General features: G+C 43.0%; 1 protein-coding gene across 1 annotated transcript in view; it reads right to left on the bottom strand.

Moving 5' to 3' along the window:
• Positions 1–27,752, bottom strand: part of LOC106590058 (cadherin-20) — a 167,799-nt gene that overhangs the window by 57,359 nt on the left and 82,688 nt on the right. The gene's annotated exons all lie outside the window — the stretch shown is intronic.

Below are 27,752 nucleotides of genomic sequence, written 5' to 3'. Positions count from 1 at the left end.
AACAGGTGGAGGCACTCAGGAGAGTGGAGGCAGCTGGACAGAGGAACCATCGGGAAAGTTACGCTGGAACACGGTTGGCTAGGAAACCCGAGAGGCAACCCCAAGATTTTTTTGGGGGGGGGCACACGGGTAGCTTGGCCAGGCCAGGGAAGAGCCGTAAGCCAGCTACCCGTGACTACAGGGAGGTGCGTACGAGGTGGAGGGCGCCATGTTACGCTGAGGTGCGCACCATCTCGCCTATACGGACGCACAGCCCAGTTCGCCCAGTACCAGCGCCCCGCAGGTGCCAGGGCAAGGGGAGCATCGAGCCGGAAGGGGTGATGCCAACCCTGCACTCAAGACCGCCAGTGCGCCCTTTCAGTCCGGTGTTTCCCGCCAGATGCACTAGCATGGAGGTGCGTGTCTCCGGGCTGGCACGTCCTATACCAGCCCCGCGCATCAGGAGTCTAGTGTGTCAACCCAGCCTCGCCAGTCAACAGTCATCAGAGCTGCCCGCCAGTCAACAGTCATCAGAACTGCCCGCCAGTCAACAGTCGTCATCAGAGCTGCCCACCAGTCAACAGTCGTCATCAGAGCTGCCCGCTAGTCAACAGTCGTCATCAGAGCTGCCCGCCAGTCAACAGTCGTCATCAGAGCTGCCCGCCAGTCAACAGTCGTCATCAGAGCTGCCCGCCAGTCAACAGTCGTCATCAGAGCTGCCCGCCAGTCAACAGTCGTCATCAGAGCTGCCCGCCAGTCAACAGTCGTCATCAGAGCTGCCCGCCAGTCAACAGTCGTCATCAGAGCTGCCCGCCAGTCAACAGTCGCCAGAGCTGCCCGCCAGTCAACAGTCGCCAGAGAGGCCAGACTGCGCTGAACTGCCGTAGTGGCCAGACTGCGCTGAACTGCCGTAGTGGCCAGACTGCGCTGAACTGCCGGAGTGGCCAGACTGCCCTGAACTGCCGGAGTGGCCAGACTGCCCTGAACTGCCGGAGTGGCCAGACTGCCCTGAACTGCCGGAGTGGCCAGACTGCCCTGAACTGCCGGAGTGGCCAGACTGCCCTGAACTGCCGGAGCGGCCAGACTGCCCTGAACTGCCGGAGCGGCCAGACTGCCCTGAACTGCCGGAGCGGCCAGACTGCCCTGAACTGCCGGAGCGGCCAGACTGCCCTGAACTGCCGGAGCGGCCAGACTTCCCTGAACTGCCGGAGCGGCCAGACTTCCCTGAACTGCCGGAGCGGCCAGACTGCCCTGAACTGCCGGAGCGGCCAGACTGCCCTGAACTGCCGGAGCGGCCAGACTGCCCTGAACTGCCGGAGCGGCCAGACTGCCCTGAACTGCCGGAGCGGCCAGACTGCCCTGAACTGCCGGAGCGGCCAGACTTCCCTGAACTGCCGGAGCGGCCAGACTTCCCTGAACTGCCGGAGCGGCCAGACTGCCCTGAACTGCCGGAGCGGCCAGACTGCCCTGAACTGCCGGAGCGGCCAGACTGCCCTGAACTGCCGGAGCGGCCAGACTGCCCTGAACTGCCGGAGCGGCCAGACTGCCCTGAACTGCCGGAGCGGCCAGACTGCGCTGAACTGCCGGAGCGGCCAGACTGCGCTGAACTGTCCGGAGCGGCCAGACTGCCCTGAACTGTCCGGAGCGGCCAGACTGCCCTGAACTGTCCGGAGCTGCCAGACTGCCCTGAACTGTCCGGAGCGGCCAGACTGCCCTGAACTGCCGGAGCTGCCAGACTGCCCAGACTGTCCGGAGCTGCCAGACTGCCCAGACTGTCCGGAGCTGCCAGACTGCCCAGACTGTCCGGAGCTGCCAGACTGCCCAGACTGTCCGGAGCTGCCAGACTGCCCAGACTGTCCGGAGCTGCCAGACTGCCCAGACTGTCCCGAGCTGCCAGACTGCCCAGACTGTCCCGAGCTGCCAGACTGTCCCGAGCTGCCAGACTGCCCAGACTGCCCCGACTGCCCAGAGCTGCCCCGACTGCCCAGAGCTGCCCCGACTGCCCCGAGCTGCCAGACTACCCAGACTGCCTGGAACGGCCAGAGCCTGAGGATAGGTGGGTTGGGGAGGGAGGGTGTAGCACAGTGCCGTCGTTGACGGCAGCCACCCTCCCTTCCCTCCCTTATTGTTTAGGGTTACTGTTTTAGGGTTTTGATGGGGATTTTGTTTGTTGGTGGTTTTTTGTTGTGGTTAGGTGCATTCCGGGGTCTGCACCTTGAGGGGGGGTACTGTCACGTCCTGACCAGCAGATGGAGCTGGTGTAGTAGTTTGGGGGTCAGGACGTGGCAGTCTGGTGTGTGTCTTGTGACTCCTGATCAGGAACAGCTGGGAATCGTTGTTCCTGATTGGGAGTCACATATGTAGGAGTTGTTTGTCACTGGGGTTTGTGGGTAATTGTTTCTTGTTTAGTGTGGTTGCACCTGACAGGACTATTGGCTGTCAGTTTCCTTGTTTTTGTTTTGTATAGTGTTCTTTCCAATTAAATTGAAGGATGAATACTAACTCTGCTGCATTTTGGTCCTTTCCTGAAGACAGCCCTTACAACAATGAACATGAGAGAAAAGGACAAAATGAAATTATATTGTTATACAGGGTGGGCAGGGATGGGTTTTTGAGCCACAAAAGCCACTAATTTTATCTTTCAGTATTTGCAAGTGAATAAAGTACCTTAGGTGGAGGCAGAGAGGGGTGACTTATTTCCTTGAACAGCGAAGTAGAAAACAGAGGAAGAGAGAGAAAAGGAAGATAAAAAAGTATCTATTTTTCTCTGTTTGTGTATGTCCTACACAAACTGGTCTTTACAAGGATTTATAGGCACAACAGATGAGACTTAAAACTAAATTTCCCTGCCTTGCCCAGTCAGAGACAAAGCTATTTGTTTTTCAAATTGCCATCAAGATTTGGGAAATTAGATGCATGCCAGTACCTACAAAGCCTCCATTAAACATGGTCACAAAAAATCTGATCCCTGTTAGAAGAGAGAAAAATGATCATCTGGAAAGAGGAGAGGGAGGAAAAAACTATATTTAATTTAAAGCAACCATGAAATTAAAATAGTGAAGTGTTGAGTGTTTAAAGTGTGTCCCCCAATATGGGCCTTGCTCAAAAGTAGTGCACTATACAGTATCGGGAATAGGATGCGATTTGAGATGCAGATTTGTGCATGTTGTTTTTTAATTTCTTTCCACTTCAGAACAAAGTGGGAGAGGAATTACTCAACCATGCTTAGACAGAAAATGTAAATATATTAGCTACAGGAAGGAAGTGTGATGTGGCGTGGCTTTGTTCAAGCACTCTGGGTTTATGAAATGTGCTATACCAAATAAAATGCTTTATCATTAGTATCTCATTAGTAGCATATTATAATGGTGGGTCTTATTATCAACTGTTCCAATCTATTTTGATATTGGAATACTCCAAACATAACCGCGGCAGCAGGTAGCATAGCGGAAAAGAGCATCATTTAGTCTGTTGTATGGTACTAAAAATACAGATGAGGGCTGTTGTCATCCTCCACAGAACAGATGGTCAAAAGGTTGCTCTCGCTATCAGTTCAATATGTTTTTTTCCCTCTACCTCCTTCAACTCCTCTCTTGTCCCTTTCAATATATCTCTTTCTCATTTGCCAGCCCATTCTTCTTCTCCCGGTCTCCCCCGACCTCTTTGTTTCTTTGAAGACCTGACTGGTTAGTGCCTCAGCCAATCTGTCAGACAATTCTTGACTGGGCCCCCAGAAAAGGCATGGGGTCTCGGCCCCTCTCAGTCCCTCTTGGTCCTGCTTTGTCGGGTGGGGTGCGATAGGAGGAGAGGGGTGAGGTACGACAGGGTGGCATTCTACCCCATTGAGCAGCGGCCTCCATCATTCTGGCGCTGGCAGATCGTAATTGGCAGAACAAATTGAACGTATCGGCTTATTGAAAGCAAGGTCTCTTTTTGGGGTATTTTCAGTGTTCTAGGGGTGGAGGAAGTCTGGGGAAACAGGGAAACAAGACTCCAGAAGGGGTCCACCACAATAGTTATAGATACAGCGTAGAAATAGATTGGATACAGTTGTGTTCTGGTTGTTCTGCTAATCTGGACATAGGTTGGTGTGATATGCAGAACATTATAGGGACACGGTGTGTTGTCATGCCTTATGGATTATCTCTGCCCACTCAAAAGGTTTAGAGTTGTCGATTGGCCAAGGAAGAAACAACTTGTTCCTGTGACCTGGTAGTTACATGAACAAATTGGTCATGATACGGTAGAACTATAAGACTAAAAGATTTGTAACCTTTCAGTTACGCCTCGCCCGACTGCATTTACAGCTGAATATGACAGATAACTAATTTAAACTGACATAGAGAGATTATGGCACTAATTTGGAACCTTAACTCAGTTAAACATTTGATGTGGCCTGGGCTGAATAAAGTATTAAGTATGAGGATTAATGTCACTACCACTGGTAGAGGGAGAGAAAGAGGGAGAGAATCAAAAGAAAAGACAAAAGGAGAGAGCGCAAATCCTCCATGTTGTCTGACTGAGATGAAAGAGGAAAGAAAAGAAAGCAGTCTTCTGCACAAGATTAAAAGTGGCAGAGACCAAAAAAACGGCAAAGTGATCCCTCATGTCTTTGGGGCACGCAGCCAAAGCTTTTCATGTCTATCTCCACTTAGAGGTAGAAACAAAGGAACATTAAGAGAGGAAGTGTTGACTCCTAGCACAGCAGATCAGATAGATGCATCTGTTTGTCTGTGATTGTGGTGAGTTGTGTACAGCAGGGTCATTACCAATGTACCAGAGATAAATACTACCTGGTTGTGTCTCAAATGGCGCCCTATTCCCTACATAGTTTATACGCTACTTTTGACCAGAGCCATAAGAACAAAATACAGACTGTTTTGTATAATTATAACACATCAGGATTTAGCACTGGGTAAACTAAAGTGCACTATGACTGTGTCCCAAATGGCACCCTATTCCCTATATAGTGTAGGGGAGAGTTGGGCATGTTCAGACATTTTTTACATTCAGCATCACTACGTCAAGGGGAATATAGTTTTATTTCTAACAAAGATATCTACAGAAATAATCAGCATACATGTAAACATAATCGTTTTGAAATCAACTTCAAAAGATAAGAAGTCTCTCCGGGTATGGGTTAAGTTGAGCACATAGGGACAGGGTAAGTTGAGCCGCAATGGGGTAGGGGGTGATGGTGTCCTGTGACAGTGGGTGATGGTACTGGTAGATCAAAGTTTAATTAATGGAATGGGGGTGAGGTATATTGTATATCTTAAATGTATGCCTACATTCAGAAAAACAGTGGATCTCTCTGTTCAATATCACTTACCCTTCCATTTCTTGACCAGTTGTCTGGAACAGGGTTATCGTTTCGATGTGCCAATTTGAGGCTACTTAGCCCATTAAACTGGTCCACAAGATTCTTGATAAGTTTAGCAAGCTCAGACTTCATGTCATGCAATAAGACCTTGTGTGCCTCTGCTACTCTATCATAGCCTCTCTTTTGCGCACTGTTAGATTCTGGGTGAAACTTGGACCATTGTCATACGCAGAAGCATAGTATATATAGGAGTGAAAGAGACTGGTTTTTACATCAGAAGTTAATGGTTATCTTTAGGAGACATATGGCTTTGGAATGTGTTGGGTGGACAGGAGGAAGTCACAGGATTGCTATAGGGGAAGCGGATGGACATCTGTGGATTGGGCGAAGGAGGGGTTGAGGTCAGGTCAGATCCCCTGAGGGGAGAAATTATGGTTCATTATCCTATCACCCTTTTCCTGTCGAACCATAAGATGTAAGGTTTGGAGAGAAGGAGGAGGGCCTAAAATGGAGTATATATACTTGTGGTGGTGGAAACATGTTTTTGTCTGAATCCAGCTGTGTCGAGCCTTTGGGAAGAATTCAACTTGGTTAAGCTTCTCTAGTGTCTGTGAGTTATTTACTCTGAAAATTAGAACCTAACAGCACGAACATGTTCATTTTCTTTTTTTTGTCGTGGTACCTCTTCATTGTCATTCAGTAATTTGTTCATCCCTTGCTGCTGCTCAAATTGACTTCTTCCCTTCTCTTACTTCCTTGGCTGCTCTCTGAAGAACCTCATGGGGGGCTAGACACCAGCTTGTTTTACATTTGTATACAAGGGGCATGATGATGTCTGCTCTGTAACAATAAAAATGCATCTTGATTTCATACATACACTGCAATATACAGTGCCTTGCAAAAGTATTCATCCCCCTTGGCGTTTTTCCTATTTTGTTGCATTACAACCTGTATTTTAAATGTATTTTTATTCGGAATTCATGTAATGGACATACACAAAATAGTCCAACATGGTGAAGTGAAATTCAAAAAATAAAATGTTTCCAAAAATTAAAAAAAAAGAAATTACGGAAAAGTGGTGCGTGCATGTGTATTCACCCCCTTTGCTATGAAGCCCCTAAATAAGATCTGGTGCAACCAATTACCTTCAAAAGTCATATAATTAGTTAGATTGCACACAGGTGGACTTTATTTAAGTGTCACATGATCTGTCACATGATCTCCATATATATACACCTGTTCTGAAAGGCCCCAGAGTCTGCAACACCACTAAGCAAGGGGCACCACCAAGCAATCGGCACCAGGAAGACCAAGGAGCTCTCCAAACAGGTCAGGCAACACAACAAACCTGCCATGAGAGGGCCGCCCACCAAAACTCACAGACCAGGCAAGGAGAGCATTAATCAGAGAGACAACAAAGAGACCAAAGATAACCCTGAAGGGAAATTGGAGTATCTATCCATAGGACCACTTTAAGCCATACACTCCACAGAGCTGGGCTTTACGGAAGAGTGGCCAGAAAAAAGCCATTGCTTGAAGACAAAAACAAGCAAACACATTTGGTGTTCACCAAAAGGCATGTGGGAGACTCCCCAAACATATGGAAGAAGGTACTCTGGTCAGATGACACAAAAATTGAGCTATTTGGCCATCAAGGAAAACGCTATGTCTGGCGCAAACCCAACTCCTCTCATCACTCCAAGAACACCATCCCCAGCATCATGCTGTGGGGATGTTTTTCATCGGCAGGGACTGGGAAACTGCTCAGAATTAAAGGAATGATGGAAGGCGCTAAATATAGGAAAATTCTTGAGGGAAACCTGTTTCAGTCTACCAGAGATTTGAGACTGGGACGGAGGTTCACCTTCCAGCAGGACAATGACCCTAAGCATACTGCTAAACCAACACTCAAGTGGTTTAACCTCTTGGGGCTAGGTGGGACGCTAGCGTGCCACCCGTGGTGCACTCCATCAACAGCAGGTGCATTTCAAGAGCGGCAAATTTGAATCCAAATAAATGTCAAAATTCACATTTTTCAAAAATACGACTATTTTACACCATTTGAAAGATAAACATCTCCTTAATCTAACCACGTTTTACGATTTCAAAAAGGTTTTACGGCGAAAGCATACATTTAGAGTATGTTAGGACAGTACATTTACAAGAGTTGTGTGTAATGTTTTGTCAAGTCAAAGACAGGGTCACCAAAACCATAAAACCAGCTAAAATGATGCACTAACCTTTTACAATCTCCATCAGATGACACTCCTAGGACATTATGTTAGACAATGCATGCATTTTTAGTTCTATCAAGTTCATATTTATATCCAAAAACAGCGTTTTACTATGGCATTGATGTTGAGGAAATCGTTTCCCTCCAATAACCGGCAGTCAAGTCAGCGTCACAAATTAAATAATTAAAATTAGAAAACATTGGTAAAATATTATATTGTCATTTAAAGAATTATAGATTTACATCTCTTGAACTCAATCAACTTGCCAGATTTAAAAATAACCTTACTGGGAAATCACACTTTGCAATAATCTGAGCACTGCGCCCAGAAAAATACGCGTTGCGATACAGACTAGACGTCATGTTGGGGAGATCTAAAATCGAAAATACTATGTAAATAATCCATTACCTTTGATTCTCTTCATCAGATGTCACTTCCAGGTATCACAGGTCCATAACGAATGTAGTTTTGTTCAAAAAAGCTCATCATTTATGTCCAAAAATCTCCGTCTCGTTAGCACATGATGTAAGCCAGCCGGACTTCTCGTCATGAACGAGGGGAAAAAATATATTTCCGTTCGTTCAAACATGTCAAACGTTGTATAGCATAAATCATTAGGGCCTTTTTAACCAGAACATGAATAATATTCAAGGTGGACGAATGCATACTCTTTTATAACGTATTGGAACGAGGGTACCCAACATGAACTAGCGCGCCAGGTGTCTAATGGGACATCATCGTTCCATGGCTCTTGTTCGGTCAGATCTCCCTCCAGAAGACTCAAAACACTTTGTAAAGGCTGGTGACATCTAGTGGAAGCAATAGGAAGTGCCAAAATATTCCTAAGCCCCTGTGTTTTTCAATGGGATAGGTTTAAAGTCAATACAACACATCAGGTATCCACTTCCTGTCAGAAAATGTCTCAGGGTTTTGCCTGCCAAATGAGTTCTGTTATACTCACAGACACCATTCAAACAGTTTTAGAAACTTTAGAGTGTTTTCTATCCATATATAATAAGTATATGCATATTCTAGTTACTGGGTAGGATTAGTAACCAGATTAAATCGGGTACATTTTTTTTATCCAGACGTGCAAATGCTGCCCCCTAGACCCAACAGGTTAAGGGGAAACATTTAAATGTCTTGGCTCAACTTACACCAACGCAAACATTTGGACTATATTAGCCCACAGCTTCAAGGATGCAAATTCATACTAGGTTTAGGACCTCATAAGGTAGCTTATAAAGACTCCAACTGATGTACAAAACTATTTGCTTTGGTTTAGATACAAGCATCATGAAACCTGTAACACAATGAATTCATTTTACTTTGTGAAATCCGTTTTTTAGACTAAACTTGCTTACCACTTTTTCCATATGCTTTCTTCCTTCACACACTCCATGAAATGATGACCTCTTCCTAAATATTTGGTCACATGATAAACTGTGTATGGTTTTAGAAACAAGGGGTGGCTCAACTAACCCTTCGGCTCAATTTATGGCAACTCTTCCCTACTACTTTGGATCAGGGCCCATGGGGCTCTGATCAAAAGTAGTGCACTATGTAGGGAAAAGGTGGACTCTGGTCAGAAGTAGAACACTATATTCGGAATACAGTGACATTTGGGATGTAATCAATATTTTATATAATTAAGACAGCAAGATTAAGCACAGGGTTCATTTGAGTGAACATTTAGTACTTGACTACAGTAGTTCAATGTGCTCTGTCTTGAAGCTAGCTAGCTGGGTCTTCCTACTTCCTATTTCGTTTAAATGTAAATGTGAACTTTCCACATTTCCCCTCCAGTCTCTAAACACTACAACCTCGCTAGACTATTGGCATTCACTACGACGTTCTAACTGGTACCCTATTCCCTATGTAGCGCACTACTTTTTACCAGGGCCAATAGAGCTCAGGTCAAAAGTACTGCACTATAGGGAATAGGCTGCCATTTGGGACGCAACCATTGACTTTCACTCTTCCCCAACTTCCCATCCACGCTGCGCCTAGCTCATTGTCGAGGCTTCGTTTGATTCTTCCCTGTGACACGTAGCTGTGGCGTTCTCGTTCGGGATAAAAGGCTTCTCCTCTGCTGTTTGATGCTGAATTCCGCTGGGAATAGGGCGCTAGTTGACCCTGATACACTGACAAGAGCCGAAGAGACAGCACAACCAGCAGATTTCAGAACAACGGCGTCCACTGCAAACTTTGGGAACATGTGTGTGTGTCAGGGAGACTGGGGAAAGCATGTCTCTCTGTACTGATTTAGCACCCCCACTCATCTTCTCCCCCTTCCTGTAACCCCTACTCTCTATGACCCTGTCCTTGTCTCTGCTGCTGTAATATGCTGCGCCATTATGCAGCAAAATCAGAGAACGAAAAGAGGAACCATGGAAGCTGACTTAACCTCTCTGGGCTAGGCGGGACGAATTCGTCCCACCTACGCAACAGCCAGTTGAATCCCGTGGCGCGATTTTCAAATACCTTAGAAATGCTATTACTTCAATTTCTCAAACATATGACTATTTTACAGCATTTTAAAGACAAGACTCTCGTTAATCTAACCACACTGTCCGATTTCAAAAAGGCTTTACAACGAAAGCAAAACATTAGATTATGTCAGCAGAGTACCCAGCCAGAAATAATCAGACACCCATTTTTCAAGCTAGCATATAATGTCACAAAAACCCAGAAGACAGCTAAATGCAGCACTAACCTTTGATGATCTTCATCAGATGACACACCTAGGACATTATGTTATCCTGTTAGGGCTAGGGGGCAGTATTGACACGGCTGAATAAAAAACGTACCCGATTTAATCTGGTTACTACTCCTGCCCAGTAACTAGAATATGCATATACTTATTGGCTTTGGATAGAAAACACTCCAAAGTTTCTAAAACTGTTTGAATGGTGTCTGTGAGTATAACAGAACTCAAATGGCAGGTCAAAACCTGAGAAGATTCTGTACAGGAAGTACCCTGTCTGACCATTTCTTGGCCTTCTTTGCCATCTCTATCCATTACAAAGGATCTCTGCTGTTACGTGACACTTCCTACGGCTCACATGGTCTCTCAGAAGGCGGCAAAAAGCTGAATCGTGGCTTTGCAGGCTCTGGCTGAAAAAAAGTAGCGCGTTTGGGTAGTGGCTGGTTACAGTACTGTGAGACTCAGGCGCGTGCCCGCGTCGACTGAATGCTTTGTTTTCTTTCCTCCGTTTACCTAAACGGAGATTCCCGGTCGGAATATTATCGCTTTTTTACGAGAAAAATCCTATCGCCATTAGCATAACAACATTTAATTTTATTTTTTTCAAATATAGAACTATGTTATATCGTTTTATAGATACACCTCTCCTGAATCGAACCACGTTGTCCGATTTCAAAAAGGCTTTACAGCAAAAGCAAAACATTCGATTATGTTAGAGGAGTATATCGTAAAAGTAGCCACATAGCCATTTTCCGACCAACCACATGCATCACAAATAACCAAAAAACAGCTAAATGCAGCACTAACCTTTGACAATCTTCATCAGATGACACTCCTAGAACATCATGTTACACAATATATGCATTCTTTTGTTCGATAAAGTTCATATTTATATATAAAAACAGCATTTTACATCGGCGTGTAACGTTGACTAACTATTTTCCCTCCAATGCATCCGGTGAAACAGCGCTACAATTTACTAAATTACTATTCGAAAACATTTTTAAAATGTAATATTGTCATTCTAAGATTTATAGATTAGCATCTCTTGAAAGCACCTGCAATGCCAGATTTAAAAATAACTTTACTGGGTAATCACACTTTGCGATAAAAGGGGATGCGATACTCAGAAAAATAGGCTAGCAATACAGGTCAGCTCCATCTTGGAACAATCGCATATCAAATCTAGTCTTGTATACTATTGTCAATAATCCCTTACCTTTGATTATCTTCATCAGAAAGCACTTCCAGGAATCCCAGGTCCACAACAAATATATTTTCGTTCGAAAAAGTTAATCCTTTATGTCCCAATAGCTTGATGTTGTTAGCGCGTTCTGAAGGCTGCACCAAAAGTTCCATCGGCCGCGGGACTTCTCTCTCAACAAAATGCATTTTTTTTTCAAATTTAAGTTCGTTCAAATATGTCAAACATTGTATACCATAAATCTTTAGGGCCTTTTTCAACCAGAGATCCAATAACATTCAAGGGGGACGATTGCATTGTCTTTCAAAACATTTTGAAAGGGGAGGGTAGCCAGGGGCGCCGGCGTCATAATGGTGATGGCCCTCCTCATGTGACCACGTTCCACAGACTCTCATTCTGTCAGTTTTCACAGTAGAAGGCTCAAATCACTTTGTAAAGACTGGGGACATCTAGTGGAAGCAATAGGAAGTGCTCAATGAACCATTGCTCACGGTGTGATTTATAGGCAAAGTGATGAAGTTGAGTCCGCAATTCAGAATTCCACTTCCTGTTACGATCTCTCTCGGGGTTTGACTGCCATATGAGTTCTGTTATACTGACAGACACCATTCAAACAGTTTTAGAACCTTTAGGGTGTTTTCTATCCACAAGTATGAATTATATGCATATCCTAGCTTCTGAGTTTGAGTAGGAGGCCATTTAAAATGGGCACCATTTTTTTTTTAATCGCTGTAGCGCCCCCTATCCTAGGCGACCGTCAAGAGGTTAAAAGGTGCAGACCTAAAGGACTGATGATGACCATCATAAGGAAACCCACACACACAGAGGATGAATGAGTCCCTTGTTTGTCCTGTGTTTACTGGCTCACACTGTATTGAATCTTCAACGATCCAGGAGAGGAGTGATACTTCAGAAGGATAAACTGTGTCTGGATGGAAACAAACCTGGTCTGAGTTCCAAATGGCACCCTATTTCCTATTCAGTTGACCACAACCCATAGGGAATAGGGTGCCATTTGGCATGCAACCCTGGCTTACCACCATGGAAAAAGTGGTTATTAATGTTTTTTTTCCCTAGTCAGTCATGAAGTTTCCATGTAGCTGTCCAGATTGATAAACATGAGCTTTTTACTCACAGTTTTCGGACAGCCGCAACACCTTGCCCATTTGTCAGAAGAAAAGTAATTCCACTCATTCAGTAAATCACGGATCACTTTAAACCACTAACTGGGTCATATCTCAATAACATAACATCAATAACCCAACCTTGCTATTTTTAACGAAAATAACCCAACGCCTGCAACCCAGCAAATGGGTAATCCAAACAACCCAGCATTTTATAGAGTTTATGTACTGTATGCGCTGAAGACAGCAGACCTAACTGCTATCAGGGGTATTCAACTCTTACCCTACGAGGTCCAGAGCCTGCTGGTTTTCTGTTATACCTGATAATTAATTACACTCACCTGGTGTCACAGGTCTAAATCAGTGCCTGATTAGAGGGGAACAATTTTTAAAAAGTAGTGGCACTGGCTTCGAGGTCCAGAGTTGACCTTGAGGGCACTGGACCATCCGAGGCCACGAGTTTCATTGTTTTCAATGTGTCACGCTTGTCGTTGGAAATGGAGGACCAAAACGCAGCAGGTATGTGTATGCTCATCTTGCTCTTTTAATAAATACAAAATGAACACCAAAATAACAAAGAACGAACAATCGACAAAAAACAGTCTGGTAAGGCACAAGGCTATACACAGAATAATCACCCACAAATCACACACAAACACACCCTAATATATGGGACTCTCAATCAAAGGCAGATAGACAACACCTGCCTTCAACTGAGAGTCCCAACCCCAATTAACCAAACATAGAAACACACACACCAGACTAACCATAGAATACAAACACATAGACCATCAACCCGGAAATACTAAATCAAACACCCTTTACACAAACACACCACCCCGAACCACATAAAACAAATACCCTCTGCCACGTCCTGACCAAACTACAAAAACAATTAACCTTATACTGGCCAGGACGTGACACAATGACACGACAAGGGAAGTATGCTAATAATCCATTGGTGAGACTCACATCTCAACATTAGCTTCCCAACTAGCATATAACGTTCGGAAACCCATGTTTCTTAGAGCTTGGTGAGAGCGTGGTTGTTCTATTATTATCTTGCATACAACCTTCCCACAACTTTCTGGGAATGGTGCAGGATAGTTGCTTGGCTTTGGAACATTCTCAGCACATTTAAGGAACTTGACAAAATAACATTATTATCTTGGTATTTCATTACTTTAACAGAACGTTTCCTAAAAGATCCAACATGTTTAGATTTTATTTCAATTTTGGTAATGTTCTAGGAACGTTCTTCAACTGGTTTGACATTGGCAATGTTATTAAACAGTTCAGAGAACGTTAAGAAAAAACTATTTTCTGTGGGAATTTCAATAGTTCAGCATAACGTTTCCTACAGGATTACTCATGATTCTATTGAAAGTCATGTTCTCAAATTCTTCTGAAAACCATGAAAAAACGTTAGTAATGTTCAGAGAACATACTAAGAATTGTATTTAAAACATACATTCTGTTCTCAGAACGTTAAGACAACTTAGAAACCACAATAATTAACCAATAAGGCACAAGAGGCACAGCACTGTCTCGCGTGCCTTATTGCTTTTATGAAACTGTTACTAACATATGAAAAAAATATATATATTTTCATTAAAACTTTTATAATAAGTCAATTCATACAATTACATTCTTCCACCAAAAGATATAGATTCAACAAAAATCTGGTTGTTAGTAATTTTGGTCAATTTTTACATAGTTGCTATGCAAAAGGTCTAGTCGTCCATTTTAAACAAAATGGTTTCTATGCAGGTTGGATAACGCTCTTGCAACATGCTAGCTAGCTAGCCAACTTCAGTTAACTCAGTCAGGTCATATATTGATCCTGGAATGACAGTACACAGCACACATTTTTGTTTGTTTGAGATTTTTTTGTGTTGGCATTTACTTGGATATGTCCATGATAATGAAGATGATGAGTGATTTCGATTTGCTCAGAAAAAGTTGTCTTGTCTCGTCTGGACACCGTTCAATCTATGTATGGTACTACAGAGATCGAAAGTGAAACATTGTTTTCCGGTAGGACAGCTTATATTAACACCCGCTGTACCAAACTATATGCTAGGCTGGAAGCAAAGGGAAATAATGTGTGAGTTGAGATAAATACAAGAGATGATTCGGACAGCAACATGAACATGATATTCAGATGGAGGAGCAGCAATCATTTTCAGATGGAACTGTTAGTAGGCATAGTTGTATCTGTAACAGCCAACACAGCACGGCTTGGAACGCAGCTCGTCCAATCAGCATCCAGGATCCAAACAACCAGTTTTATAAAATGTTATTAATGTTCAGAGAATGTTCTAAGAATGTTATTTAAAAACATACATTCCGTTCTCAGGAACAACAAAACCCCCTCTATCCTCTATCTTGTTAAGTGTGTTCAGGTGTGTTGGCCACGCCCACTAATTTGGCCACACCTGATGAGTGCCTGTTTGAATACACTAAAATGAACAGCTTGTATGCATAAACATACATGACATGCTAGCTCCATCTGGGTGGCACAGTGGACTAATTCCATGGATAGAGAAGAGTTTTGAATCTCACTGACGAAATGTGTTTGCATGATTAATGCCTAAGGAAATTAGTTTCCATGTGTCCTATCTGTGCTTGGTGTTTACAAAAGTTAACAAAAAATAAACTAGCAGTGTTATTAAAAGTCTTATTGAAACATTCAGTGATTCAGTGATACTCAGAGCGTTAATAAAACCTCCCAGGAAAACGTTCAACGAACCAGAGTAAAATATTTTCAGAACCTCCCTGCAACCTAAAAAATAAATGTTCCTAGAACAGGTGAAAGTTTCACTTCTGGTCTCAGAACATTAAAAAAAATGTCTGTTTACCGGTCAGGAAATGTATGGCTTTGTTCCCACATCCAATGTGAAACCAAAAACATACAATCCCACAACATATGCTAGCTGGGTTGTTTAGAGTCCTGGATGCCAACACATTTAACTTGTTCAACTTTAGTTCAGCTACTCCAAGCATCACGTGACTTTTTTTGGGTGGACCCATTTTTTATTTATTTATTGAACATTGTCTGTCGCTGGTCTCAATAATGACTCAAAAGTTGTGCGGTACAGATATAGGATCTTAATTTGAGCCAGTTTGCTACTGCAGGAAAAGAATCCTGCAGCAACAGGACATTTTAATTATTATGTTGATTATAATGAATGGACATTTTTGTAGGGGTTGATACATATGAATGTTCAAAGTGGAACTTTGTCACGCCCTGATCTGTTTCACCTGTCTTTGTGATTGTCTCTACCCCCTCCAGGTGTCGCCCATCTTCCCCATTATCCCCTGTGTATTTATACCTGTATTCTCTGTTTGTCTGTTGCCAGTTTGTCTTGTTTGTCAAGCTTACCAGCGTTTGGCCTGTCTTTTCCCAGCCTCTCTTTTTCTCGCCCTCCTGGTTTTTGACCCCTGCCTGTCCTGACCCTGATCCCGCCCGCCTTACCACTCTGCCTGCCCCTGAGCCTGCCTGCTGTCCTGTACCTTTGCCCCTATCTTGATTTCCGACCTCTGCCTGACCTGACCCTGCCTGCCGTCCTGTACCTTTGCCTCTGTTGATGTAATAAACATTGTTACTTCGACACGGTCTGCATCTGGGTTTTACCTTATCCTGATAACTTACAAACTTGAGAAGTCTTTATCAAACGACAAGTTTGCGTTTCCTCTCAGCAACTAAAGAGTCACCAAATTAAAATCCTACATCTGTTTGTATGAAATAGGATGCCATTTGGGATGCAAATATCATGTACTACTGACCCCACCAGCTCGGCAGCTTTCCATCCAGATGCATTTTTTTTTACTGCAAAGACAATGACAGCAGAAGGGAAGGAATCCGAACCCTTTATCCCAAAGCTTGTGACATGTTCATTTCTCCTCTTTGTGTGATTACATTGATTGACCCATTGTTGACTAATTGGCTTCCACAAGGAGCAGGGAATGTGTGTGTGCCTGTGTGTGTATGTGGCGAGACTGAATAAAAAAAGGACATAAAGTGGTGTAAAAAAAATACTTAAAAATTACGTAAGCTGCTCTTTTGTTGAAAGTTCAAAAACAGATAGACAAGAAGACACAAAACAATGCTCTCTGTGTCAGCTTGATAAAAATACGCTTTGGCACCTGTTTTCCATCAGATTTAATTATGTATCATAATCACTCAATTCTGGATCACAACCCGTTGGGCAGGTGACAGAACCATGTCAAATCTTCTCAATGACAGACTGCAGTAACAATCACACTACTGTGTGTGTAACAATCACACTACCGTGTTCAGACCCAATAATTATCCTACAGACTGGTGCTCTAAATGTCGCTCTGACTGTCGCTCCGAGTCTGGAACGGTCACTATAAATTCTTTCACAAAGAGAGATGCTTCTGAACTAGTAAGGCAGTCAGAGAACTGGGGAGTTTTGTGAATTGCCTGTCTGAGGTGATGCAATTCCCTGTCTGGTCTTCTCTAGGGGTATTTATCACTAGGCTATTTGGCGTGTGTGTAGCCCAATAGGGCTCTGATCAAAAGTAGTGCACTATGTAGTGAATAGGTTTCCATTTGGGATGCACCCTAGGGTCTATAGATAGCTCAGGTTTCTATGGCCCTTTCAAACAGAGGCTATGAGTTTAAGGTAATTTGACATTTCTGGGACTTCTGTATCTTCCTATTATGACATTCGACTCCAGAAGAAGAAAGGAATATACTCCATTGAGTCAAATCACATTGCTATGTATCTGAGTCTGTGTCCCAATGGCACCTTATTCTCTACCTACTGTAGGGCCCTGTTTAAAAGTAGCACACTACTTAGGGAATAGAGTGAAATTTTAAGAAGCAGTCTAATGCTCTCATGATTCCTTACTAACTGTAATGATCAAATCCTTACTATGCTTAGAGGGGTGCGGTGGGAGCAAGAAGGGTGTCTGCCATAAGAGATTAGATTACTTCAGGATGTTGACAGTTTGGGAACACCTGTCCCTGTGTATGAAGAGATATAAAAGAAGGGTTGGACTGAGTCACCTGACACAACAAGACACATATCCTTTAAGATGGACAAAGCTTGACATATCTCTCTACCTCTCTCTCTATGTACTGGATATGTCTTTCACAGTCCTTTAAGATGGAAAACCACTTTCTGCTCATAAAGCTGTATGACCGGAAGTTTCATTGTAGTTATTTTTTAAGCACATTTTTACTGTTTCGGTGCGTCAAAATACAAGCAAAACCGTCACCAAAATAGTACCATATCGGTAGGTCATGCTGCCCTTTCTAGAGAGAAACCATATTTTCTGAGCAATTGGGGTCAACCTAGACCTATTACAACATACAGTAAGTGCAGCGCTTGATTGAGAACTGTCTCCTCAATTTTTCTTCTGCTATAGCTGCTGCACCTCTTACAGAATATTATCTCAAAAGTATTGTGAAGCTCCTGCACCTAAACACAGTGGGGGAAAAAAGTATTTGATCCCCTGCTGATTTTGTACGTTTGCCCAATGACAAAGAAATGATCAGTCTATAATTTTAATGGTAGGTTTATTTGAACAGTGAGAGACAGAATAACAACAAAAAATACAGAAAAACGCATGTCAAAAATGTATTTTAATGAGGGAAATAAGTATTTGACCCCTCTGCAAAACATGACTTAGTACTTGGTGGCAAAACCCTTGTTGGCAATCACAGAGGTTAGACATTTCTTGTAGTTGGCCACCAGGTTTGCACACATCTCAGGAGGGATTTTGTCCCACTCCTCTTTGCAGATCATCTCCAAGTCATTAAGGTTTCGAGGCTGACGTCTGGCAACTCGAACCTTCAACTCCCTCCACAGATTTTCTATGGGATTAAGGTCTGGAGACTGGCTAGGCCACTCCAGGACCTTAACGTGCTTCTTCTTGAGCCGCTCCTTTGTTGCCTTGGCCGTGTGTTTTGGGTCATTGTCATGCTGGAATACCCATCCACGACCCATTTTCAATGCCCTGGCTGAGGGAAGGATGTTCTCACCCAAGATTTGACGGTACATGGCCCCGTCCATCGTCCCTTTGATGCGGTGAAGTTGTCCTGTCCCCTTAGCTGAAAAACACCCCCAAAGCATAATGTTTCCACCTCCATGTTTGTCGGTGGAGATGGTGTTCTTGGGGTCATAGGCAGCATTCCTCCTCCTCCAAACATGGCGAGTTGAGTTGATGCCAAAGAGCTCCATTTTGGTCTCATCTGACCACAACACTTTCACCAGTTGTCCTCTGAATCATTCAGATGTTCATTGGCAAACTTCAGACGGGCATGTATATGTATTCTTGAGCAGGGGGACCTTGCGGGCGCTGCAGGATTTCAGTCCTTCACAGCGTAGTGTGTTACCAATTGTTTTCTTGGTGACTATGGTCCCAGCTGCCTTGAGATCATTGACAAGATCCTCCCGTGTAGTTCTGGGCTGATTCCTCACCTTTCTCATGATCATTGCAACCCCACGAGGTGAGATCTTGCATGGAGCCCCAGGCCGAGGGATATTGACAGTTCTTTTGTGTTTCTTCCATTTGCGAATAATCGCACCAAATGTTGTCACCTTCTCACCAAGCTGCTTAGCGATGGTCTTGTAGCCCATTCCAGCCTTGTGTAGGACTACAATCTTGTCCCTGACATCCTTAGAGAGCTCTTTGGTCTTGGCCATGGTGGAGAGTTTGGAATCTGATTGATTGATTGCTTCTGTGGACAGGTGTCTTTTTTAAAGGTAACAAGCTGCGGTTAGGAGCACTCCCTTTAAGAGTGTGCTCCTAATCTCAGCTCGTTACCTGTATAAAAGACACCTGGGAGCCAGAAATCTTTCTGATTGAGAGGGGGTCAAATACTTATTTCCCTCATTGAAATGCAAATCAATTTATAACATTTTTGACATGTGTTTTTCTGGATATTTTTGTTGTTATTCTGTCTCTTACTGTTCAAATAAACCTACCATTAAAATTATAGACTGATCCTTTCTTTGTCAGTGGGCAAACGTACAAAATCAGCAGGGGATCAAATACTTTTTCCCCCCACTGTATAAACCGTACCAGCAACCAACATGAGTATACAGCAAATTCTCCATGGTTAAATCAACACTAAAAGAGTGGAGCCATATACACACTGGAACCAGTGTTAAAATAAATCAACACCGAGAGTGTTAAATGAATACTGAAATAGTGGGACCAAATATAGTACCAGTACTTAAAATAAAAATACTTGAAAGTACTACTTAAGTAGTTTTTGTGGGTATCTGTACTCTTTACTATTTATATTTTTAACAACTTCGTACTTTAACTTCACTACATTCCTAAAGAAAATGATGTACTTTTTACTCATTTTCCCTGACACCCAAAAGAGCTTGTTACATTTTGAATGCTTAGCAGTACAGGAAAATGGTCTAGTTCACAAACTTATCAAGAGAACATCCCTGGTCCTCCCTACTGCCTCTGATCTAGCGGACTCACTAAACACATGCTTCGTTTGTAAACTATATCTTGGGTTGGAGCATACCCCTGGCAATCCATAAATAAAAAAAAACAAGAAAATGGTGCTCTCTGGTTTGAAATGATTTCTACTTTTACTTTTGATACTTAAGTATATTTAAAACCAAATACTTTTAGACTTTTACTCAAGTCGTATTTTAATGGGTGACTTTCACTTTTAGTTGAGCCATTTTCTATTAAGGTACCTTTACTTTTACTCAAGTATGACAATTGAGTACTTTTTCCACCACTGTATAGTACACACTGGAACGAGTGTTAAATTAACACCACTTAGGAAGAAATTGAAATTAACACAATAGTTACATGGAAAATGGGGGAGGGTCATTCTTTAAAAATGGCAGTCAGTGTGAGGGTTTATTTTTGTTATTTTTTTTAGTCCAGGGGAGGGTCATGTCATTTTTAATCGATTAAATGTCATATTGCTCAGGGTTTGAGAATTAGTTGCTTAATATAGTATCTCGTGTGCCCGATGATGTCCCCTCATCCCTGATTCTCTGCTGGGCAAGCACTATCAAATATGCCTAGTGTGGTCTCAATAAAATGATCCATAGCCTATACTATATGATATAGGCCTAGGCTATATGAAGAGCATGCTCGGAGAAGCACAGGGAAAAGTTACATTTCTAAGAAAATGTTGTTATTTCCAGAGGTTTGCCCGACTGGAATGGTGTATATAAACTGGGCTACCATGCATTACACAATGCCATGGATAGGCGTTCCCAGTCATGAGCCCCGACCTGCCCTGCTCTTGCCGACGTAAACCCTTTTGAACTGCCTAACCAATGGCTGTGCTGTGTATGGTGGCACATCAGGAGGTGAGTCAATTTGTAAAAAAAAAAAAGCAATATCTGTGTGCATGGACTAGGCCTATTGATGTCCTGTTCAGAGAGGGAGAGCATGAAGATGAGAAATAGGACTGGTGTTTAGCTTGCTAAGGCTATACCAATATGTTTTGTTTTCCATAATGAAGCTATTTGTCTGAGTTATTGACCTCAATTTTTAATATTAAAATAATTTACATAACTTACATTACTTTGAAGCTGCAGCCGTGAAGATGGACAGCGCATGGGTGCTGAAAGTCGGCTAATTCAAGAAGGCCTAATTTATTTAAACAGTTTTCATTTTTATTTGACTTTAGGCTACTAACCTCTTACATCTAGACGTTCCGCTAGCGGAACACCTGCTCCAATATCCAATGATAGGCGTGGCGCGAATTACAAATTCCATAAATACAAAAACTTCAATTTTTCAAACATATGACTATTTCACAGCATTTTAAAGACAAGACTCTCCTTTATCTAACCACACTGTCCGATTTCAAAAAGGCTTTACAGTGAAAGCAAAACATTAGATTATGTCAGCAGAGTACCCAGCCAGAAATAATCAGACACCCATTTTTCAAGCTAGCATATAATGTCACAAAAACCCAGAAGACAGCTAAATGCAGCACTAACCTTTGATCTTCATCAGATGACACACCTAGGACATTATGTTATACAATACATGCATGTTTTGTTCAATCAAGTTCATATTTATATAAAAAAACAGCTTTTACATTAGCATGTGACGTTCAGAACTAGCATACTTCCGGGGAATTTGCTAACAATTTACTAAATTACTCACGATAAACGTTCACAAAAAGCATAACAATTATTTTAAGAATTATAGATACAGAACTCCTCTATGCACTCGATATGTCCGATTTTAAAATAGCTTTTTGGTGAAAGCACATTTTGCAATATTCTAAGTACATAGCCCAGCCATCACGGGCTAGCTATTTAGACACCCGGCAAGTTTAGCCTTCACCAAAATCAGATTTCCTATTATAAAAGTTTGATTACCTTTTGTTGTCTTCGTCAGAATGCACTCCCAGGACTGCTACTTCAATAACAAATGTTGGTTTGGTCCAAAATAATCCATCGTTATATCCGAATAGCGGCGTTTTGTTCGTGCGTCCCAGACACTATCCGAAATGGTAAATCAGGGTCGAGCGCATGGCGCAATTCGTGACAAAAAAATTCTAAATATTCCATTACCGTACTTCGAAGCATGTCAACCGCTGTTTAAAATCAATTTTTATGCAATTTATCTCGTAAAAAAGAGATAATATTCCGACCGGGAATCTCCTTTTCGGCAAACAGAGGAAAAATCACAAAGACGGGGGCGGCCAGGGCACGCGCCTAAGCCCAGTGTCCCTTGATCGGCCACTTGAGAAAGGCGATAATGTGTTTCAGCCTGGGGCTGGGATGACGACATTCAGGTTTTTCCCGGGCTCTGAGCGCCCATGGAAGACGTAGGAAGTGTCACGTTAGAGCAGAGATCCTTTGTAAAAGATAGAGATGGCAAAGAAGTTCAAGAAATGGTCAGACAGGCCACTTCCTGTAAAGGAATCTCTCAGGTTTTGACCTGCCATTTGAGTTCTGTTATACTCACAGACACCATTCAAACAGTTTTAGAAACTTTGGAGTGTTTTCTATCCAAAGCCAATAATTATATGCAAATTCTAGTTACTGGGCAGGAGTAGTAACCAGATTAAATCGGGTACGTTTTTTATCCAGCCGTGAAAATACTGCCCCCTAGCCATAACAGGCTAACAACAAGAGGTATTTTTGTTGGAACCTATTTCTTCTAATTCAAGAAATAAGCGGTAGGCCTACATTTCATAGATTTTGCCAGCCAATTCCCTCAGTCACCATTAGGCTGTCACGTCCTGACCTGAGAGAGCCTTTTTATGTCTCTATTTAGGTTTGATCAGGTTGTGATTTGGGTGGGCATTCTATGTCCTTTTTTCTATGTTTTTGTATTTCTTTGCTTTGGCCTGGTATGGCTCTCAATCAGGGACAGCTGTACATCATTGTCGTTGATTGGGAGTCATACTTAGGCAGCCTGTTTTCCTTTGGGGTTTTGTGGGTAGTTGTTTTCTCTCTTGTGTGTGTTCACCTGGCAGAACTGTTGGCTTTCATTTTCTTGTTTGTTTTAAAGTGATTCATTAAATATAATTATGACCACTTACCATGCTGCATCTTGGTCCCCTCTTCCAGACGATCGTTACAGAACTACCCACCACAACTGGATCAAGCAGCGTGCTCGGGAGGAGATGGACACCTGGTCTCATCAGGAGTGGATTGGGAGGAGAGACTGGACTTGGGGCCAGGTGATCGACAGATATCTCCCCAGCCTGGTGGATCCTGTGCCTGCGCCCAGAGCCAGGCCTCCTGCAAGTCTCCCTAGCCTGGTAAGTCCTGTGCCTGCTCCCAGAGCCAGGCCTCCTGCATGTCTCCCCAGCCTGGTGAATCCTGTGCTTGCGCCCAGAGCCAGGCCTCCTGCATGTCTCCCCAGCCTGGTGAATCCTGTGCTTGCGCCCAGAGCCAGGCCTACTGCAAGTTCCACCAGTCCGGCGCAGCCAGAGCCGCCCGTCAGTCCGGCGCAGCCAGAGCCGCCCGTCAGTCCGGCGCAGCCAGAGCCGCCCGTCAGTCCGGCGCAGCCAGAGCCGCCCGCCAGTCCAGCGCAGCCAGAGCCGCCCGCCAGTCCGGCACAGCCAGAGCCGCCCACCTGTCCGGCGCAGCCAGAGTCGCCATCCAGTCCGGGGCCCGCGGCGAGGGACCCTGCTCTAGAGGCGCCACCAAAGTGGGGTGAGCCAGTCTGCGTCCCGCTCCAGAGCCGCCACCATGGAGAAATGCCCACCCAGACCCTCCCCTATAGGTTCAGGTTTTGCGGCCGGAGTCCGCACCTAAAGACTGTTGAAATCTAGTGGAAGCCTTAGGAAGTGCAAAATGAACCCTAAGTCACTGTATACTGTATAGGCAATCACTTGAAAAACTACAAACCTCAGATTTCCACACTTCCTGGTTGGATTTTTCTCAGGTTTTTGCCTGCCATATGAGTTCTGTTATACTCTACTAATAATATGCATATCCGACCATCTGAGCCTGAGTAGCAGGCTGTTTAATTTGGGCACGCCTTTCATCCGGACGTCAAAATACTGCCCCCTACCCTAGAGAAGTTAATCACATTCCCAGTTGGTCAGAAGTTGACATACACTCAATTAGTATTTGGTAGCATTACCTTTAAATGGTTTAACTTGGGTCAAACATTTCAGGTAGCCTTCCACAAGCTTCCCACAATAAGTTGGGTGAATTTTGGCCCATTCCTCCTGACAGAGCTGGTGTAACTGAGTCAGGTTTGTAGGCCTCCTTGCTCTCACACGCTTTTTCAGTTCTGCCCACAAATATTCCATAGGATTGAGGTCAGGGCTTTGTGATGGCCACTCCAATACCTTGACTTTGTTGTCCTTAAGCCATTTTGCCACAACTTTGGAAGTATGCTTGGGGTCATTGTCCATTTGGAAGACCCATTTGTGACCAACCTTTAACTTCCTGACTGATGTCTTGAGATGTTGCTTCAATATATCCACGTAATTTTCCTTTCTCATGAAGCTATCTAATTTATGAAGTGCACCAGTCCCTCCTGCAGTAAAGCACCCCCACAGCATGATGCTGCCACCCCCGTGCTTCACGGTTGGAATGGTGTTCTTCGGCTTGCAAGCCTCCCCCTTTTTCCTCCAAACATAACGATGGTCATTATGGCCAAACAGTTCTATTTTTGTTTCATCAGAACAGAGGACTTTTCTCCAAAAAGTACGATCTTTGTCCCCATGTGCAGTTGCAATCCATAGTCTGGCTATTTTATGGCAGTTTTGGAGCAGTGGCTTCTTCCTTGCTGAGTGGCCTTTCAGGTTATGTCGATATAGGACTCGTTTTACTGTGGATATAGATACTTTTGTACCGGTTTCCTCCAGCATCTTCACAAGGTCCTTTGCTGTTGTTCTGGGATTGATTTGCACTTTTTGCAACAACGCACGTTCATCACAAGGAGACAGAACACGTCTTCTTTCTGAGCGGTATGAAGGCTGCGTGGTCCCATGGTGTTTATACTTGCATTCTATGGTTTGTACAGATGAACGTGGTACCTTCAGGCATTTGGAAATTGCTCCCAAGGATGAACCAGACATGTGGAGGTCTACAATTTATTTTCTGAGGTATTGGCTGATTTCTTTTGATTTTCCCATGATGTCAAGCAAAGAGGCACTGAGTTTGAAGGTAGGCCTTGAAATACATCCACAGGAACACCTTCAATTGACTCAAATGATGTCAATTAGCCTATCAGAAGCTTCTAAAGCCATGACATCATTTTATGGAATGTTACAAGCTGTTTAAAGGCACAGTCAACTTGGTGTATGTAAACTTCTGACCCACTGTAATCGTGATACAGTGAACTTTAAGTAAAATAATCTGTCTGTAAACAATTGTTGGAAAATTACTTGTGTCATGCACAAAGTAGATGTTCTTACCGACTTGCCAAAACTATAGTTTGTTAACAATAAAATTGTGGAGTGGTTGAAAAACGAGTTTTAATGACTCCAACCTAAGTGCATGTATACTTCCGACTTCAACTGTAGGTGTGTCCAAACTTTTGACTGGTACTGTATGTCCAGTTAAATGTTTGGACACACATACTTATTTTAACTATTTTCTACATTGTAGGATAATATTGAAGACATCAAAACTATGAAATAACACGTATGGAATCATGTAGTAAACAGAAAAGTGTTAAAGGAATCAATCATCTGTGGGGACAGAGACTGCATCTCAGTATGGAGCACAGCTCACAATGCATATAGACCTATCATCTCATCAGTGTAACTTTTTGTAATGTGATAAGTAGGGCTACATTTGTTGCAGGAGAGCCCACAGTGGCTTGCGAAAGTATTCACCCCCCTTGGCATTTTTCTTATTTTGTTGCCTTACAACCTGGATTTTTGGGAGGTTGTATCATTTGATTTACACAACATGCCTACCACTTTGAAGATGCAAAATATGACTTATTGTGAAACAAACAAGAAATTAGACAAACAGAAAACTTGAGCGTGCGTAACTATTCACCCCCCCTAAAGTCAATACTTTGTTGAGACACCTTTTGCAGCAATTACAGCTGCAAGTCTCTTGTGGTATGTCTCTTTAAGCTTGGCACATTTAGCCACTAGGATTTTTGCACATTCTTCAAGGCAAAACTGCACCAGCTCCTTCAAGTTGGATGGGTTCTGCTGGTGTACAGCAATCTTTAAGTCATACCACAGACTCTCAATTGGATTGAGGTTTGGGCTTTGACTAGGCCATTCCACGACATTTAAATGTTTCCCCTTAAACCACTTGAGTGTTGCTTTAGCGGTATGTGTAGGGTCATTGTATGTGTAGGGTATGTGTAGGGTCATGACTGCTGGAAGGTGAACCTCCGTCCCAGTCTCAAATCTCTGGAAGACTGAAACAGGTTTCCCTCAAGAATTACCCTGTATTTAGGGTTATCTTTGGTCTCTTTGTTGCCTCTCTTATTAATGCCCTCCTTGCCTGGTCTGTGAGTTTTGGTGGGCAGCCCTCTCTTGGCAGGTTTGCTGTGGTGCCATATTATTTTCATTTTTAATAATGAATTTAATGGTGTTCCGTGGCATGTTCAAAGTTTCTGATGTTTTTTTATGACCCAACCATGATCTGTATTTCTCCACAACTTTGTCCCTGACCTGTTTGGAGAGCTCCTTGGTCTTCATGGTGCCGCTTGCTTGGTGGTTCCCCTTGCTTAGTGGTGTTGCAGACTCTGGGGCCTTTCAGAACAGGTGTATATATACTTTTCCGTTTTTTAATTTTTTTAATTTTTATTTATTGAAAAATGTTTTTTTTAATTTCACTTCACCAATTTGGACTATTTTGTGTATGTCCATTACATGAAATCCAAATAAAAATCAATTTAAATTCCAGGTTGTAATGCAACAAAATAGGAAAAACGCCAAATACCTTTGCAAGGCACTGTAACTCACAACCTCTTGGCTCACGGCAATACAATCTTTCTTCTACGCCACCACGTCTGTGTCAATGACTGATTTCACCTGTATTCCTACACTTTGGACTTAAGTGACTACACTAGTGATTCTGGAGTAACATTGAAACAGAATTTTTTGCCCCACCAACTTTACAGAAAACACAAAAAAAATCTGAAATATGTCAATTAAATCAATGAAGAGAGAATATTCAAATAAACTGATAACTAAAATAGAAGTGCAGATGGCACTTTTTCTATGTGCAGAGACTATAGTTAATGACAATGTAGGGACACATTACAGACTTTGTAGTGCAGCACAAAAGATTAGCGGATCTTAAATCCTGAGATTGTGAATTCAAATCGCAGTTGGGGTCATTCTTTAGCTGAAACTACTATATACAGTTGAAGTCGGAAGTTTACATACATTTAGGTTGGAGTAATTAACTTGTTTTTCAACCACTCCTCAAATTTCTGTTGGGGCTAGGGGGCAGTATTGAGAATTTTGAAACAAATATGTGCCCATTTTTAACTGCCTCCTACACCAACTCAGAAGCTAGGATATGCATATTATTAACAGATTTGGATAGAAAACAAGTATAACTGTAAGTATAACAAAACTCATATGTCAGGCAAAAACCTGAGAAAAATACAAGCAGGAAATGAGAATTTTGTGGCTGTACTATTTTCGAGTCATTGCTAATAGATCACACAGTGACAAAGGATCATTTTGCACTTCCTACGGCTTCCACTAGATGTCAACGATCTTTATAAAGTTGTTTGAAGCGTCTATGATGAA

This window comes from Salmo salar, chromosome ssa29 (assembly GCF_905237065.1).
Source record: "Salmo salar chromosome ssa29, Ssal_v3.1, whole genome shotgun sequence".
Lineage (NCBI taxonomy): Eukaryota > Metazoa > Chordata > Actinopteri > Salmoniformes > Salmonidae > Salmo > Salmo salar.
The sequence above is the reverse complement of the archived record's forward strand: the minus strand, read 5'-3'. Positions and strand labels throughout refer to the sequence as shown.